This window comes from Filicampus tigris, chromosome 11, assembly GCF_054856515.1.
Source record: "Filicampus tigris isolate MCC_2025a chromosome 11, RoL_Ftig_1.0, whole genome shotgun sequence".
Lineage (NCBI taxonomy): Eukaryota > Metazoa > Chordata > Actinopteri > Syngnathiformes > Syngnathidae > Filicampus > Filicampus tigris.
This window is the reverse complement of record NC_141227.1, coordinates 16,044,548-16,062,368: the sequence shown is the minus strand read 5'-3', so window position 1 is coordinate 16,062,368 and position 17,821 is coordinate 16,044,548. Positions and strand designations below refer to the sequence as shown.

At 42.4% G+C, this 17,821-nt stretch overlaps 1 protein-coding gene across 1 annotated transcript in view; it reads left to right on the top strand.

Annotated features, from left to right (window-relative positions):
* Positions 1-17,821, top strand: part of zmiz1a (zinc finger, MIZ-type containing 1a) — a 179,362-nt gene that overhangs the window by 89,824 nt on the left and 71,717 nt on the right. Inside the window, exon 11 of the mRNA XM_086045234.1 lies at positions 12,041-12,115. The gene's annotated coding sequence lies outside the window, so the exon portion shown is untranslated. The remainder of the gene's footprint in view (positions 1-12,040; positions 12,116-17,821) is intronic.

The window sequence follows — 17,821 nt, the reverse complement described above, 5'->3', positions numbered from 1 at the left end:
GTGGCAAGTTCAGTGACAGCTGCGTGCACGTGGTGGATGTGGACGAGCGACTGTCAGAGCAGATATTTCTGTTTAGTGCCGCCTGCCAGAGACACTCCTCATGTCATCGCTGGGTGCCTGCTGTCACTGGCTAAAACCAAGAGCGGCAGTGTGTGTTTGCGTGTGTGCCTGTGCGTTTGCGTCTGGCTGTGCGTGCGTGCGTGCGTGCGTGAGTGACAGTGACAGTGACAGGGGGAGAAACTCGAGCAGCTGTCTTGAACGCAGCTCTGCACTGTTGCTTCCATCATCCCAATCCGCTCTAGTCAGATGCTGTTTGGCCACCTTTGCGATGTTGAAAGAGCTTATTTGATATCAAATAGGATATAAACTGTAATAGTGTCTTCGTCCAACTCTTGTTGTTGTTGTGTGTCCATTGCACTGAGTGACGAAATGTCAACATATTTCCTCGACTAGTGGCCGCCTCTCTTCAATTAGTGGCCAGGGCGTCATTCACATAACATAAATAAACGCGTGCCTCAAATATTCAGACAAAAGACGGGCAGTAGCTATCTTAGCTTATGAATGCTAATGTTCAATCACAGACATTAGATAGTTAAGTTCGGGGCCGAGTGAAGCTTCATTGCTAACCAAATCAGTAGCACCGAAGCAGATGAACTATGTAGTGGAAATTGAACATGTTTTGTAAACAAATTCTTTTGTAATATTAAATTCAATCATATATGGAGATTGCATATGTAACGGTGACAAGAATTCCGAGATTTTGACGTGATTTGTCCAATGCAACTTATAGTTTCCCAATGATCCTTTTTTATGTTTAGTATAGTTTCATTCTTTTTTTTTTTTACCCTTTATTCATCGAGTTCTAAAGACATTGAGAGCCGATTCTCGTTTGCAACCCCGACATGGTGCCTTTCAGCTGAATAAAATCAAGCGAAATAAAAGCAGACTAAAACACATATACAACAAATTGTACAATACGATATAGTTACATACTTGCATATCACATGCTAAAAACAGGTGAAGCACACATGTACATGATCTCTGACTAACTTTTAAAACAATAATATTAGAATGTACAAAGCTGATGTTTATTATTTGTTGAAGAGTGTTCCCGTTGTTTGGGGCGGAAAATTGAAAAGAGGATCGAGCAAAAGCACTGCACACTTTGGGAAACTTTGGGTTAATTACATTGCCGAAACAGAGAGTGCGGGTGGTGGTATGCGTGGTGAGCAGAGAGCGAAGAAAGGGTGGAGTCTTAGCAGTGTGAAGAATGAATAGAGGAAAACCAAACTGCAGTTTAACTTGATGTACTGTTCATTGTAATATACAAGTAACATTGTGTCATACTATTCCAGGAATGCTTTTGCACAAATAAGGTTACGATAGACTCCTCCACTCATCTGCTTTTTATTAAATGTACACCCCTAACCACTATTTGTGGTAATTATTTTTTGCCACCAAACTATAAGGAGTCTTGCGCTATCGTTCTTGTTATATGGCTTATAAGACAAGCAGGAATTTGTAGTTACACCGAACGACTCAGTGGTAGGCGGATGAGTCTGTCAGTTGTGTGTAGGAGGAGGTACAAATGACATGAAATATTAAGGAAAACGAAAGCTTTGTGTTTTACATTTCCCGGGTCAACTCAAAGTCAGTGTGGGTGGCTCGGGGAGGCCGTGCGCAGCTCCGCAGCCGTTGATCAGAAAGCTCGCATGCTGGGTTGGATGTTTCATTTATTTTATCATCTTACAATGTTCTAATTAGCTGGGCAGCACACTTATTACGAGTGATAAAATGAGTAAAAGATTAGCCCGGCTGTACTTGGAACAGTCTGTCCAAATGTGACAGTGTCTTTTTTGCACTCCTATAATCCATTTTTTGCCTTTAAGTGTCTGCCTGCCATTGACTGTTTGATTGCAATCATCTGTTTCTGGAGTGCCGTCGCTTAGATCACAAACATGTGCTTGTGGCCGAGATGGTCACAGTGTGAGGTAATGGAATGTTTAAAAAAGAGTAAGAGCATGCGTGAGGAGCGGATGCTGCAATCCAAAGAGCTAAAGACATTGGCTTTTGAAGAAATGTTATTCGGTGGAAATCAAAATCAGTCAGAGGATAATTTTGCACGTGCTTTAAAAGTGGGCGTTTCACACCTTATAAACGGCACTGACACAACCTGAGTTGTTGGTGTGCTTTTGTTGGGTTATTTGGGTTATAAGTTTATCCATCAAACACTCATTGCTAAGACTCCACCCTTTCGTCGCTCTCTGCTCACCGCGCATACCACCGCCTGCACTCTCTATTTCAGCAGTTTTATTAACCTTTGTTCCTGAACAAAGGTAAACTAGCCAATAAAAATCAGACTTGACCTCCACATACATTTTGTGGTTGATTTCACTTTCTAATGCCACCCATTTAGGCGGCAGACTAGACAATTTACAACACGTCATTGCTAGAATGTCATTAAAAACAAACAAAAAAACGTGCCCATTCATGCAAGGGAGAAATAAGATGTCCCGCCAAATGCTTTTGCAAAACGATTGCCTGGTACGCGGCCAAGCCACAATGGATAATTTGATCCACTTCCGATTCCAATTCACTTTACCTTCCATGACATCTGCTTCAGGGAATCTTGCACACACACACACACACATAAATCCACGACAACCTGAAGTGTGTTTCCCAAAGACCTGAAAGTGTGTAAGAGTTGTGGCGTGCGCAGTAACGCCGCCTGTAATTTAGTGGCAACCATGGCAACATTAGTCCAACTTTAGATTGTGAGCTGCCAGCGTCGGTTTCCCCTGACAGCCTTGTAACCACACACCCGTGTTTATGTTCTTTGGGTTAACACGGTTATCTCTGTACGTAACCTGAGCACTCCACCTACACGGCCACTTGGCATACGGATCTGCGTGTGCGTGTGTGTGTGTGATCTTGCAGCTGCAGGACCTGCGTCTCTCTCTCTCTCTCCCTCTCTCTCTCTCTCTTTCTCTCTCTCTCCCTCCAGAATGAGCTGCAGGGACTTGCCAGTATTTTCATTCCCTCTGGAGGCATTTCCGCACACTAACAAAGCCCGGCCCGTGCGATATGAAACGCAGAGGAAGCAGCCTTTATGAAGGACGCAAGCCTTTTTTGTGTGTGTGTGCGCGTGGTTGTAATGTTTGCACCGCTGACCCCGGCCAACAGTTCGTTACATGCAAATTTACTTTAGTGCTCAAGTCAAGTTCGCTCCGGGCTTTTGTTTGCTCTATAACACGAGGACAAGCCTCCTCTATATGCCGTTCACGAGACAAAGTTGCCTTCTGTTTGCCTCTAATTAACGGCTACAATACCTAGCTTGTTGCTTCGCTTTTTCTTGGTCTTCTTCCTTCTTTTTTTTTTTTTTTTCCCCTCTTTTACACGCCTTGTTAACCACTGACCCTTCATAGTTGCACTTCCTCCTGCGATGCTTGCCAGAAGGAAATGTGCTCAGCAAGCCCAGGTTGCAATTCTCCAGAGGGTCTGGCTCTGGTAAAGGGATTGAATTGAACCAATAACAGTAGAAAACTATTAAACGTTTTTACAACACTGTCGAACTAAAGCCGTAAAAGTTGAACTCTTTATCCTCACGTCTGCGATAAATAAATGGCGCTTCCCAATCGAGTCCATGTTATGTTTATTCAAGGGCACGTTTTTATGGGGCGGCTTGCTTGAATATGAACTTTTTGCAAAGAGCAACATTGCGCGAGACCTCCACGAAGAGACCGAAAATGTTTTTCACGGCGCGATCTGGCAACCGCAAAGCCACCGAGGCCTGTCCGCAGCCAAGGCCCAGTGACACACGCTGCTGCCCATAAACAGGGATTTGGCCTTCTGGAGAAAATAACCTTGATAATTACTGAGTGCGAAGAGACCTGCCCACTTCAGGAGGGAGGGGGAGCGGGAGACATAACCATCGACGCATTCCTCCATGCTGAGTCATGCTGGTGCCGAGTTTCCCCTCGGTGCGCGGGTGCAAAGGGCTGCCGGCGCCACGCTCGTCGCCGAGGACATTTTCGGAGGCTAGCAGGGGCGCGGACCTCCGCCAAGGCTTTGTCACCTGTGTGATCAATCAGCAGGCAACGTGTAAAAGAACCGACTCAAGTGCAGGGGTCCTCGGTTTACGGCGGCACGCTCACTTACTGCCGTAATTAGTCTTTATTCGTTTGATTACTTTACCGTCATGGCTTAGGAATGTTTTCGTACAAATATTGTATGTAGGAATTAACTGCTGCGTTAGCGATCGACTTAGATGACCGAGATTCTACTTCTGACTACGGCATGTTGCAACTCACAACTTTTCCGGATGTCGTTGCCATTGTAATTCTTTCCAAATAGAGGGCTACTTCTTTGATTACTGCTTAGAGCTGCCACTTTAATACACACGTTTGAAATAACACCTTTGTGCAAATTACCTTCAATTATATGTTATTATTGTATCCGTCTATCTATGGGAAGACACGGGTCATGTTAATGATTTCTCACACCGGCAAGGCAAGGCAGCTTTATTTACATGGCGCATTTCATACACAAACTAGCTCAATGTGCTTCACACAGTTACAAGACAATATTTAAAGGCAATATCGCAAGGCCAAATACATATAATGGCAAAAGATTTCAAGACCTTTATAAAAACAGAATTATTTAAGACAATTAAAAGCAAAGTGGAGAAATAAAAGAAAACTATTAGAACTTTGAATTGAAATATACTTTCAATTCCCCCCCCACACACATTAATTCCAACATCTTATTCAAGTAAATATCTGTTTCAAGCTCTGTAGAAAATTGTAGTTGAAAAATGCGATTAATCGCGATCAATTTAGAAAAAAATTGCGATTAATTAGTTACAAATGTGTAGTCGCTTTACAGAACTAATATAATAATGATAATCTTTATTCGACAGGGACAATGCAGTCAAACATAGACATAAACATAGACAAACTTGCAGCTGATGTGATGCATGTGGAGGTTATAGCTAATGCTAGTTCTCAACTCCGATCCCCAGTTGGGCTCTTCCACAACATTGCAGTACAGTATCGGACATAAATTATACATTAATTAACAAAACAGACAACTCAGTAACCAATAGTAAAATATCGCGATTACAGTATATAACATAAAACCTTCACATAAAATAAATAAGAGCAAACACAACATGTTTAATGATTCAATAAAACCACAATAAAACATTTTTAAAAAACATTATTTACAGGTGAGTACAGTTTTGTTTCTTCTTTAGCCAAGTTTTAGTTTTGGAAGTGAAAGTCTTAAAATGCAAAATGGATTTTATTTCTGACGGCAGTGTGTTCCACAGTTTACAACTTTTATAGGAGAAAGCTGATTGCCCAAAGGTTGTCCTGCAAAAAGGAATTTTGCAGTTTTGGTTTGAGGAATTTCTGGTTTTGCTGTTTTGCCTTTCTACAAATTGACTGAGTGGCTCAGGTGCTAAGTTATTAATACACTTATAAATTAATTTGAGAAAACATAAATCTCTAAAGCTGTCAAAGCTTAGGAGGTTATATTTTTTGAGAATATGGCAGTGGTGGTATCTGATTGCTTTTTTATCCATTACTTTTAAGGTTTGATTATACAGGGAACGAATGGCCTTGGTGGCAGTGGGAGCCGCTTGGGCCCAAATTGTCATGCAGTATGACATATGAGAGAAAATCATACCATGCATGTACAGTAAGGCGGCTTGGCTAAGTATGTAATGTATAATTAATCGAAAGCAGTTTAGATTCCTTCGTATTGTTTTTTAGATTTCCTGTATATGAGTATTGAATTTGAATCGGGGGTCGGGTACTAGTCCAAGGTATTTCAATTTCATTACAGTTCGTATTTTTTCATTTGGTAAATGTATCTGAAAACTTTGCCCTGATTTCATTTTTTTTTTAAATAGAGAAACACATTGATACCGTTTTTGAAATATTAAGCACCAACTGATTTTTACTGAGCCACTGCCTGACCTTGACCAAAGATGTAGATATAGCTTCAGCAGCCTGTTGTGGTGTCTTGGAGGGTGCATAGAGAACTGCATCATCTGCATACAGCTGGCAACTGACATCAGCACAGATTGTGGGCAAGTCAGTTATAAAGAGACTAAACAGCAAAGGTCCGAGTATGGAGCCCTGTGGGATACGCATTTTTAGATTTAGAAGTGGAGATTTGTCTTGACCAATTTTAACACACTGAACCAAGGACTGAAGAAATGATGCAAACCAACATATTGTCTGTTTAGAAATGTTAAAATTGTGTAATTTGGACAAAAGTATCTTATGATTGACGAGCTCAAAAGCCTTTTTGGGGTCCAGGAACACAGCACCTACGACGCTGCCCCTGTCAAGGGATTTTTTGACATTTGCCACAAAACAGTAGCCTGACCTAAATCCAAACTGCTGAGGATGGAGTAGCCCCGGGCTTCTAGACGTTCCATCAATTGAGATGCAACCACTTTCTCAATAACTTTAGACAATATTGGTAAAATGGATATTGGCCGATAGTTGCACATTGAGTTCTGACATCCTGACTTTAATGCTGGTATAATGACTGCCTTTTTCCAGCTCGCTGGAAAAGTGCAAGTTCTTATCGGAAGGTTAATCAAATGTGTCAGTGGTTTAGCTGATGATGCTTCAGAAAGGAACTGCTCATATTCTGTATATCATTTGTTTTGGAATTGGACAGCTTAGCAATTATTTCCAATGTTCTTGTTTCCTGGATCTCGTTAATATGAAAATAATTAATAGATTCATTTTGAGTTACATCATTTGAGACTTGCACTAGTTCAAAGTCCTTAGTTACTTTGCAAAAAATAAGAGTTAAACTCACTGGCCATAATGCTAGGGTTATTTATACATGTTCCTTGTACAGTATACCATACATCTGTTGGACAAAGTGTTGGACGACCTGTTATGGACCAACACGGGCAGGTTAGTGGTTGCTGGGAAAATGCAGACTACCTTCGTGCAAGGCACTGGACCCCCTACTTCTAATATCGCTATGATAACTCAATTTACAGTATATAATTCAAGTCCACTGGGTTTAATCCTATGTGAGCAACCCCCTTACTGGGCGTACACTGTATATTTTATGTAAGCTGCGTTCAAACAAAAAGTCAAAGTGCTTTGACAATGGTTTCAGATTGTACATATGAAGGTGGAATGGAAGCAAAAGAAGCCTTTCCCGCTCTCTCTCTGCACACCACAAGTTCTCTTTTTCTTCATTCTTGGTTTGAACTGGCACGAGTTGAGCAGCCGGGGCCGAGCGTCCGCGCTTGGCCCGTCGCCTGACTGTCAGTTTGCCTGTCATTTCACCAGAACTTGTTGAACTTGCTCGGGAGGCCGTTCATTCGTGCCAGACGTGGTTCAAACAGCCGTCGCCACCGGGCACTCGCTTTTGCTTTGCTTCGAACTCTCACTTTGTTTGGGTGAGCGCGTTCGCCCCCCTCCGGAGTTTAAAGCGTGTTTGAGAGATTTGAGACAAATATTTGTGCTGGATGTGTTGCGTCTTCTTTACCGCTTTGGCCCTGCACACATCCGCTGTAATACTGCATTGCGTAATCAATTCATCCAAGTTAATAATTCTGTGTGGGATTAATCGGGTCGTAACGCAATCGAGGTGAAATGGAGAGCACTACTTGAGTCCGAATTGCAAGGGTACTGCTGATGCAGTCTTGACTGATTTGGTTTGTACTGAAGTGACATCATGGAAGACATTGAACTCGAGCTCCACCCGAGCGGACCTCCAATATCACTCTGAACAAAACAAAACTGACTTTCAAAATATTCACAGATTCTCTGCACCTATTATTAGCTGACTCTATCTTGTGCTTCTTCAAACATCAAACTAGTTGAGAGGATTTGGCATTTGACCAAATGGCAGTTTTAAACTCTTTTAAGTTTTACAAACTCTTCTATGGCAGTTTAATTAATAAGCAGATTAATGAATGACAATAGAACAGCAAACGAGTTGAGCTCAGAGCTGAAGAAGACAAAGACTAGACACTCTTTGAACTGACTACACTACTCTGTCATTGGTTAAATCCATGTCACATGGTTTATAGACGCCATTTTGTCAACCAGGGGGTGCCCATTCCCAGCATTAAGTGCCAAAGCTTTAGTCAGTTAGTGGCCTTTTTTAAAAGGGGGTTCATGGTGATTTTTGGTTGAATGGTTGGTTGTGTGGCTGGGCTGTCTTCTCCTACGGCTCTGTTCGAGCTACTTCCGTGACAACGGTTGGTTGATATGACACTGAAATAGGAGTTAATAACATAATTCAAATCTTCCATTGTCAAAAAGGGAATTCATCCAAAATCCCAGTCCGAACCATGTAGACTTTTGTAACATGACAACTTTTTCATGCTGCATTACTTGTCTCAGTACGCCATGTCCATGAAAACAGGAGTTTAGAACACGAGGCCGGGGTTCAAACTCAGAGCCTATAAACTGTGAAGCCAGCTAACCACTAATCAAAGTGCTGCCCGAAATTCTCTGATGGCTTTTAAATTACGTAGATTTTCACATCGCAGACGAAGAAAATGTCTTCAAAAACAAAAAAAGGGTGTTTATTTTTTATTTATTTTCAAATTGTACTTTTTGTTTGTGCCTCACTGTACTGTCCTCTACTCCGTCCCTCCGCGACACAAACCTTGAGGACACGCATGACAGCCGTGGCTCCATCTCTTAGTCCATACTCACCCCCTCTTGCTCTCGTTTTGTGTTCCTCCTCACCCCTCTGTTTTCCTAATATCTTCCCACTATGATTAGCAATCGTTTTCTTTCTTTTTTTTCCTGACTTTCTCCGCGTCCTCTGTAATGTCTGGTGCCTCCTGTGTCCTTGGAAAGACGCCTAATAAGCTCCGACACACACCGCTCTCTCCACGCTCCGTAGGCCTATTCTCCAGCGTCAGCCAGCACACACTCGAGTAAACAGAGCCCCCCCCCCACACACACACATACACGTACACACACATATGCAACGCCATCCTAGCGTGCTAATAGACCCGCACGGCAGCCCGCCGAGGACGACGTCAACGCTAGCTCGCTAACGCTGACCTTCCGCGTGCCAATCACAACAAATCCGCTGCCGCCGTTCGAATACGGCGAGGAAAGAAAACGCGGCTGCAAATTGAAAGCAGAAATCCCCCCGTGGTGTGAGACAAGATGAGCCTTGGAATAAATTATTTAGACGGCAGCCTCTCGTTTTCCTGCGCGATTCTCGCCTTCTGCTACGTTTAATGGCATCTGTGATGACGCCCGGTGGAGATTAATCCACATGTAACACGCATGTGTGTGTGAGTGAGTGCGTGTGGGCCGCTCACCTCACTTCTCATGAATCCCGTTGTGTCGTGTGATGCTGAAACAAAGGCTCGACAGGGGAATTAGTTTCTTCTTCTTCTTCTTGGGTGTAAATAAACAACTAAGCGAATCAATGCTTCCATTTGTTGCCTCTCTGACGGTGTCTGCAGGTGCCCAAAACATAAAACGCACCACAAAACCGCACGTACATACGACATAAAATGTTATTTTGAAGAAATGCAAACACTTCCGCTCACACAGTTCTCCAAATAAGCTGCAATGCGTGCTTGCTTCAAGCTGTTTATTATTATTATTATTTGTTTATATAGCCACTCCCATTTAATGTTTAATGTAAACACACATAAAACACAAAGCGAGAAACTTTACATATTTAAACACCAAAAGGGTCAACCAATGTATAGAAGAAAAAGTCTGCTAGCTTAATATTATCATGGAATGCAAAACGACATAGACAGGCTAAACAACTGTTATTTTAACACACACACACACACACACACACCCACACACAGCAGTCATGCAAACAAAAATAGTATTTGACATTCCTCACAGCCATATAATCTCGCTGCTATTACTGGAGTAAGTTGGGGATCTAAGTATTACGAAAATTACGCTTTACACGATTAGGATTTTGGAGCCGATTACCGATCAGCGAGTTTTAAAAAAAAAACGATCTGATGAGAAGACGGAACTATCAATCCAATGTTTTTAAACAACTTGTTTAAAACGGGGGCTGTATAAAATGGATAGATGTATAAACACAGCAGCAGGAGAGACAAATGAGCAGGTGCGACTGTTAAGGAAATGCCAGCAGCGGCTTGTGTGTACGTGTGTGTGTGTGTGTTTGTGTTAGCATCAAGTGTTGTTTGCATTGTAATTATTGCAAAGTGTGCTCACTTGATGCGAGGCATTGGAGGTTGCTTTCCTTGGTAAACCATTGATTCATAATTAATTTTACAAGATATCCAACCAGCCATGCTTGTAAAAATGGCTTTGCAGCTACAATGCGTTCATTTGAATGCTACGGTTTCAAGGTTAGAAACGTCTGTTTGGATGCAACTTAACAGCTATAACTTAAATGTATTCGACCAGAACTCAGTGTAAACTAAATGAAGCATTGCTCAAATTCAACATTGTTGATCATCCAAATCATTGTTGGAGTCTATTTAATCAATTTGGATGGGTTACACTGTATGTAATAACCCCCTTTGACACAAACTCCCTGAGCATTCCCTGGACCACGGTGAGCAACATCAGACGCACATGACGACCAAACCAGTAACACACCTGTCCAAAACCTGAAATCTTAACAAGTATGTTACAAAAAAAAATAATAATAATCACACCACCTATATATGAAAATAGAACATATACTTGAATAGAGATTTGGGAATGAATCAAATCAGCCTTAGTTTTGTATTTTTATTTGACCTCATTCACTGCCATTGACAAATTAATTTGTCTTTTATTTATTTGTCACACAAATTTCAAGTCACCTGGCCTCTGAAACGAGGCCAAGCGCCTCATTTAAGGGGCTCGTAAACTACGCCCATGTTTGGACTTCCTGAATGGTGCTGTTTGCATGTTGCCTGCAGCGTCTCATCAGTAGTGTCTGTGTGTTAAATGGGAGTCAGCGCATACCTGCCGCCATCTAAAAATACCTCTGATTAACCCCTAATAAACTTCAGATGTTCTAGTAGGCTTTTCCTGACATTGTTTACACAGAGGACTGGCTGTCCTTTTGAAATTGATGAAAATATGAGAAGAAAACCTACCATTCCGACAGGGGTGTGTAGACTTTTCAAATCCACCGAACACGCCTTCTTGCGACTGCAAACTATTTGTGAGTGAATCAGCAGCGTCCTTGCGCAACTGCGCACATTCCTAACGAACAAACGATCATTTACTAACAGTAATTGTCACCTCTCACTGTATGATTGTCCTTAATTAGCATCTTTATCTTGCAGTAACAATAATGGGCCGAGCACAAACAGGAACATAGTCTTAGTGACGGTTCGGTGGCTCACAGTAAGCGCTTGAACACGGAGAACACACCGAAATGCCAACACAATTGCACGAAAAGGGTTCCGAAAGAGCGCTCGGCTGTCTCTGTGTTTAAGTGCCTTGTCTATATCCCCTACGCCAGTGTGAAATTACAGTATCAGATCATATTTAGTTAATTAAAAGGCATATGACTAATTAAATTGGACTCAAGCATTAGTTGAGGGGGTGAATAAAGCACGGAGGCGTATTTAGCTGTTAACTGTAATTAAATGCGGGGCAAACTGTAGCCTGTGAAGATACAGCATTTAAGTCGTCCTCGCGGACCGTACGGACTGACGAGATATTAACAATAAAGACAGAAGAAGTTGTTCCACTCGTCTAGCAGAAACGATGAAAGCCCGCAGACTTAACTGACAGCTGCTTTGGCAACTCGACGACACCGGCGAGGAAAAAGGAAGAAGAAAAAAAAAAATCAACTCGGCATTTGTCGTTTCAAGTGTTTTAAGTGTGATATTTGTCAGGGATTAGATGTGCACGTTGTCAGCCCTTGTTACGCGCCTCCAATCTGTCAAGAGGCGCGACAGGGTGCGCTTTATTACATCTCGATAAACGACGCCACCTCCAGTCTTGTTTGCCTATCACTGAAAAGCACATTGTGTTTTGTCACACGCCTTGATGCGCGACGCTCTTTCCGCTTTGTCTCGTTTCAGAAGCGGGCCCGTGATCGATGAGGATTAAGGCGCGGATTTTGGCAAAGTGAAACGCGGGATCGCCCTCCTCCACTGGTAAGCATCTTGATTTCACACCGACGTTTCCAGTCCGAGCTTCAGCTTGTCTGGGGCGCCGGGAAATGGAGCGCTGGACTTTTGCCAACCTGAAAAAGACGCGCACACTTTGAGTGATGCTTCACACTCACGTACTTTGTCCTTGGAGTGAAGAAGTCAGACAATAATAGTTCCTGCCTGCTTGCTTGCAAAGAGTGTGAACAGGATTATTGAATGGAAGGAAATTGATTCCAAAATGACCTGCTAGATATGATCCCAAAATAACTTGATGTTGCCTTAACCTGTTGCCTTGCCTTAGCTGGAGTATTTTTCTCCATAGTCTCCACTTTACTGCAGTTGCCCTCAATTTTCTCTCACATTTACATTGCGTCCTTTACACATGCACTACATACATGACATACAATATTCTGTGAAAGATGGCAGCAACTAACATATGCTAAATTTAGCTTAGCCTGTTGCTCTGCCTTAGTGGCTTCAGTATTCTGTGCCGCAGTCTCCGCTTCGCTGCAGCAGCCATTGGTCTTTCCTAATAAATTTGAAAACAGACAATATAACAAAAAAATATGAGTACAAAAAAAATATATATAAAAAAGGAGTTGATGTGTGAATGCCCACACCAGATATTGGTATTTGGCCAATACTGGATTTATTTTAAGGTATTGGGTTCTCGTGGAGGCTACCGATACCAGCCACCGATACTTAAAGCCTGCCGCTGCAGTCCCGATTCTCCTCTCGCATAAAATGTGTCTACTTACCTCATGGAACGGAGCATGCAAATGATTTGTATTGCTAGAAATGAGACAAATTAAGACACATGCTCATGTTAGTTTATCTCGTTACTATACCGTCACTCTAGTTTTATTGTACTCCACAGTCTCCAATTTGTTACATTGTGCACTTTCTTGCTGCCCTCAGTGTCCTGTCGGATAAAAACGGTCTCAATGCTGATAAGTAACTATAGTTGACATTCCCTTGTTGTTGGTTAGCGTTCCTCCTGATGCCTTCAATGCAGCGTGGTTTTTGCAGTTTCCCGCAGAAGTGGAAAACAGTCTGCCCCAAACCGGTCCTGTGCAGTGGAAAAGGACATAAAAGTACACACCCTAGACCAAAATTGAGACTTTTTGCCCCACTACCTTATTTTGGGCCGCTGTGCAAAATTGTTGACAGAGTAATTTGTGTTTGTGCACAACGGCATCAAAAACGCTGCAAGGTGAATAATTTTTGGTGGCATCTGCACATTGTGCAATATGCTAATGAGCTAAGCTGCAAAAGCCAGATTGCCAAGAGTGGGATGCGGGGCGAGGAAGGGGTGAGGAAGAGGGGAGGGAGAGGCAGAGTGGAAAAGGGGAGGAAAACAGACGGAGGCCTCCGTAAATTATGGATGCAACCTGCGATTTCCAAGAGGAAAAAGAAAGGCGCGGTGAAACCTCAAGTCATGCATATCAGATTACGCATCTACTACAATTTCTTATCATGGTCCATGAGCAATCATGGATTGCAATCTAGCTTGTGTGTGTGTGTGATCATGGACGGAAAAAGAGGAAGCACTTACACATTCATCCATGTCAAGTCGCGTGTGGCTGTGCACTCGAGCGTCCTTCCAAGTCAATATGACGTGTGTCCAAAGCCTTGTTGACATTTTTCTGCACCGTTGTGCTGCTTTGTGTTTCATTGCGTGCGCGAGCACTCGCAGTCGCATGACACTACGCAACCCGTCATCGCCTCGACTCCCCGCGACGTTTGCATCGCACAGATTACGGCGAAGATACACAGGATGCTGATACTTTCTTCCTTTTAATTAGAGCCATTTTGCTCATTATGTATTTTGCCTGCTTGTGCATTTCAACTAAGCTAAGGTGCCCTCACGGCAACTTTGAATAATGGATTCCTTCTGGAACAGAGGTCTGTAATCGGCCCATTTTCACCAAGACATGCATTTCATTTTGGTTTGAAGTATGAAAGTGCATCTGTTATAAATCCCAGTTATAACCAAACAATACAGTTCAGTTTGTTTTTGTGCCCATATTTGAAAGTTGAGAAGTGAAACCTATTCCCCATTTCCACACAGCAGTAGTTAGGCATTATACACATTTCGTGTTTCCATTAGGGAAGTTCAATAGCACTTTTTTTCAGACCAATACCAGTACAAGTACTCAACTCTACTCACAGATACAAAGTAACATATACTACTAGTACTTTTGACACAATTACGATTCCAATTAAACTAATGATTGATAATTTTAAAGAAAGACATTTTGTTTACTTCTGGCAAAAGCCCAAACAGCCACTCTGCAATACAGAACTGAAGTTCAAAATACAAAAAAAAACACAAACAATTCAAAATAAACCAAAGTGCAAATAATGCTATTAAGTTGCACTATGAAGTTGGAAAATAAGGGTTGGCAATATAGCTGAAAATATTCATAAGAATGTAAGTATTTCATATCAGCCACTATGGATAAATATAGATTTTTTTTATATATATTCAAAATAAGAACACGTATTAAAAGCACCAAAAATACAATACAATACAATTGTATTTATACATGCATTAAATACCATAATGGAAACAGTAATCAAATCCCCAAATTGAGTTATAAATAATAATAAATGTATACGTTTTGATAGCACCACACTAATAATGCACTCTGCGCATTTATATAAACTTTATAAACATACATAACTAGACATGCTGTTGTCCACTGGTTGGTTGACAGAGAAACATCACTTCTGTGTTGAGAGTCGATGACAAAACGTGGCATTTAAATAAAGAATTGTGTGGCGAGTTACACGCTGTCTCCCTGTTCTGACATCATACTATTTATGTAGCTTGGGTTTTCCCATACAAACCAAACTAACAAACTTGCGCTTGCTAGGAACGTGACTTCATTAACTTGTTCAAACCGCAGTACTTTTCGGCACCCTTCACTTGCTAAATTTAGCTAAAATAGGGTTCTTGAAGGGTGGCGCTAGATTATTATTACTATTATCAACTGAATGGTCGACAGAGAATTGCCCAAATGGAATTGGAGCAAACAAAAAAAGCCACAGCCAAGAAGAAGGAACACAGCATGCTAGCTAGCTAATGCTGTTCCAGGTCCAAACCGTGCCCTGCTAAGATAGCTTGGTGGAAATGGAGCTTTAGAGTGGCCCCCTGCTTTCAGATCCGCCTTCCCTTCAAAGTACCACAGAACCTTCTGGACATGATGTTCATATTTCTAAAGGGAGATTACCTCGTTTCCATTCCGCTGCGAGGCCTGCGGTTCAATTTGGCCTGCAGTGTTAGAAGAGGGTGATGTTTTCTAAGAATTGGACCGGAGCCACGCATTGCACTTTAAAGTGAGATGGGTTCATAAACGATGAAGCTTGTCCCTGATCTCGCCCCGCATGTAAATGTGTGTTAATGCGCAAAGTAGGTCATTTATTTGGAGCATAGTGTGCCGCTCTGACACAGTGGGGGAATCATTTCACAGGCAGACATACAGTATCTTCTTGATTGGGGGATTTAGTCTGCTGATATGTTGTTAATATGTGGAGAATAACATGCCAGAGGGGAGGACTTGGGGGCGGCGGGGGGTTTGTTGGAGGTGAAAATCGCCACAATGCGTCCAGAGGCAGCATCGGTAACCCTAACCTCAGATAGCGGCCTGAAAAATCAGACAAAATCAGATTACCAAACAAACAACTAAGAGGATTAATTCCGATCTCTTTTTTTTTTTTTTTGCCATCAGATGGACATTAAATCTGCAGTCTATAAAATCCCTTCCAATGATTTTCTATTTGACTTCACAGCCCTCATTTTCTGCTCACATATTTGGACGCCAGCTTTTCTCTTCTGTGTGAACTCTGCCCTTTTGTTCTGCCTGGAGAAATTGCTTCTCTAAACAGGCCTATCGCGTCGCTCTTTAAAAATATCTTGGCGGGGTGCACAAATCTGACCTCTGATCAGATTCTGCGCTGCTGCCCGATAAGCCCCGCACCATGCTATTACGCTGCTTTCCACTTGGCCGTGTGATGAGGCATACCAGGAGTCCTAATTAATAGAATTAGAAAGGAGCTATCATGGAAAATTGACTTTTTCATTTCTCGTACGCAAATAATCTCGGCAGTTCCTTTCCCACCCGTCAAATTTGAAATGACACCCGCTAAGTAACAGTTGTTTGGCAATGTGTCCGCTGCATGCGCCACATAAGCGAATCGGTACACTAATTCCATTCACCCATTTTGTTAGAGCGCTTGGCCTCAGAGTTGCGGGTGAGCTGGAAAATATTTCAGTTGATCTGACTGTTGAGCTGAGAGGCAGAGTATACACCGCACTGGTTGGCAATTAATTGCAGAGCACCGATGGACAAGCAACAATTTACACTCACATTCACACCTATAGACAATTTAGAATGGGGGTACTCAAATACAGTAATTACTCAAATTAATCAAGGAGCCACTCAGAGGCTGCCAGTTGCCCATCCCTGACCTACTTTAAAGAGATGAATATATTTTTCCTAACAATTTAAAGGGGAAGTCAACCCCTATTCTGATTAATATTGCGTTTGTGGTGTATGAGTAAAGCAACAAATTCCACCTGTTTTTAGCCATCTCAGGAGGCGGCCATTTTGTCACTTCTGTAAATGGCATCACAGTTGCTCAGGGCTCAGGTAACGACCAATCAGCTTATTTGTTTTCTGAAGGTGAGCTATGATTCGTCATTGTCTGAGCCTTGAGCAACTGTGATGTCATTTTAAGTCGACAGTAAGTGGCAAAATGGCCGCCCCCTGAGATGTACAAAAACAGGTGGATTTTATTGCTTAGTTAAAACACAACATTCTGATAAATATTGCATTTGTGGAATAAGAGTTAATCCACCCCCGTTTTTAGCCATCTCTTGGGCGGCTTTTTAACATTTCTGTCAACTGAAAAGGACATCACAAATGCTCAGGGCTCAAGTAACGACCAATCACGGCTCAGCTTCAGAAAACAGGTGAGCTCATATTCCACAAACACAATATTAATCAGAATGTCGTGTTTCGACGAGTGGGCCTGCACACAACATATTCTTATAAAGAAAGGTTTGGGGTTGTCTTCCCTTTTCAGTCCCAGTCTACGTACGCACCCCGTTTTACGTAAACAACCTGCATTTTGTTCCCTCGATGAATTTTCCTCCATTAAGCAAAAGCCTAGACATTAAGCATAACAAGATGCCGCATTTTAACGTCACTGTAACTTCCAGTAGCTTTCTTCTGGTTTTGTGTAATCGGAAAAAAAATGCAATTTCTTACAATCAACTCGTGAGAACTGCCGGCTTTGTTTACTAGGGTCCCGCGGCTGCACCGTTTCCTCCTTCGGGGGAAATAAAACACGACTTTATCAGGTTAATATTTCATGAGGCTTAGCAGAAGGAGAGCATTCAGATGAACTCTTCTCAGGCAACAAACGCGAGCTGATGCTCAGGCGTCGAGCGCCGTGCCGATACGAGGCGGCGCGCGCCAAAAAAGTGCCCCGCATTGTAATCGGTCTTCCGCACGCTAATAGCTGTTAACAGATTACATCAACGCCTTCGCCGATGTGCTTTGATGATGACATTTTGCATCTCTCGCACACGTTCGCCTGACAAAAGGGAGCGCGGGGCCGTTTAGCCCTTCATTGTAACCAACTGGCCTGTAATCAGAACAAACCCAATCAACTCTAGAGCATAACCAGCCGCTGCGTGAC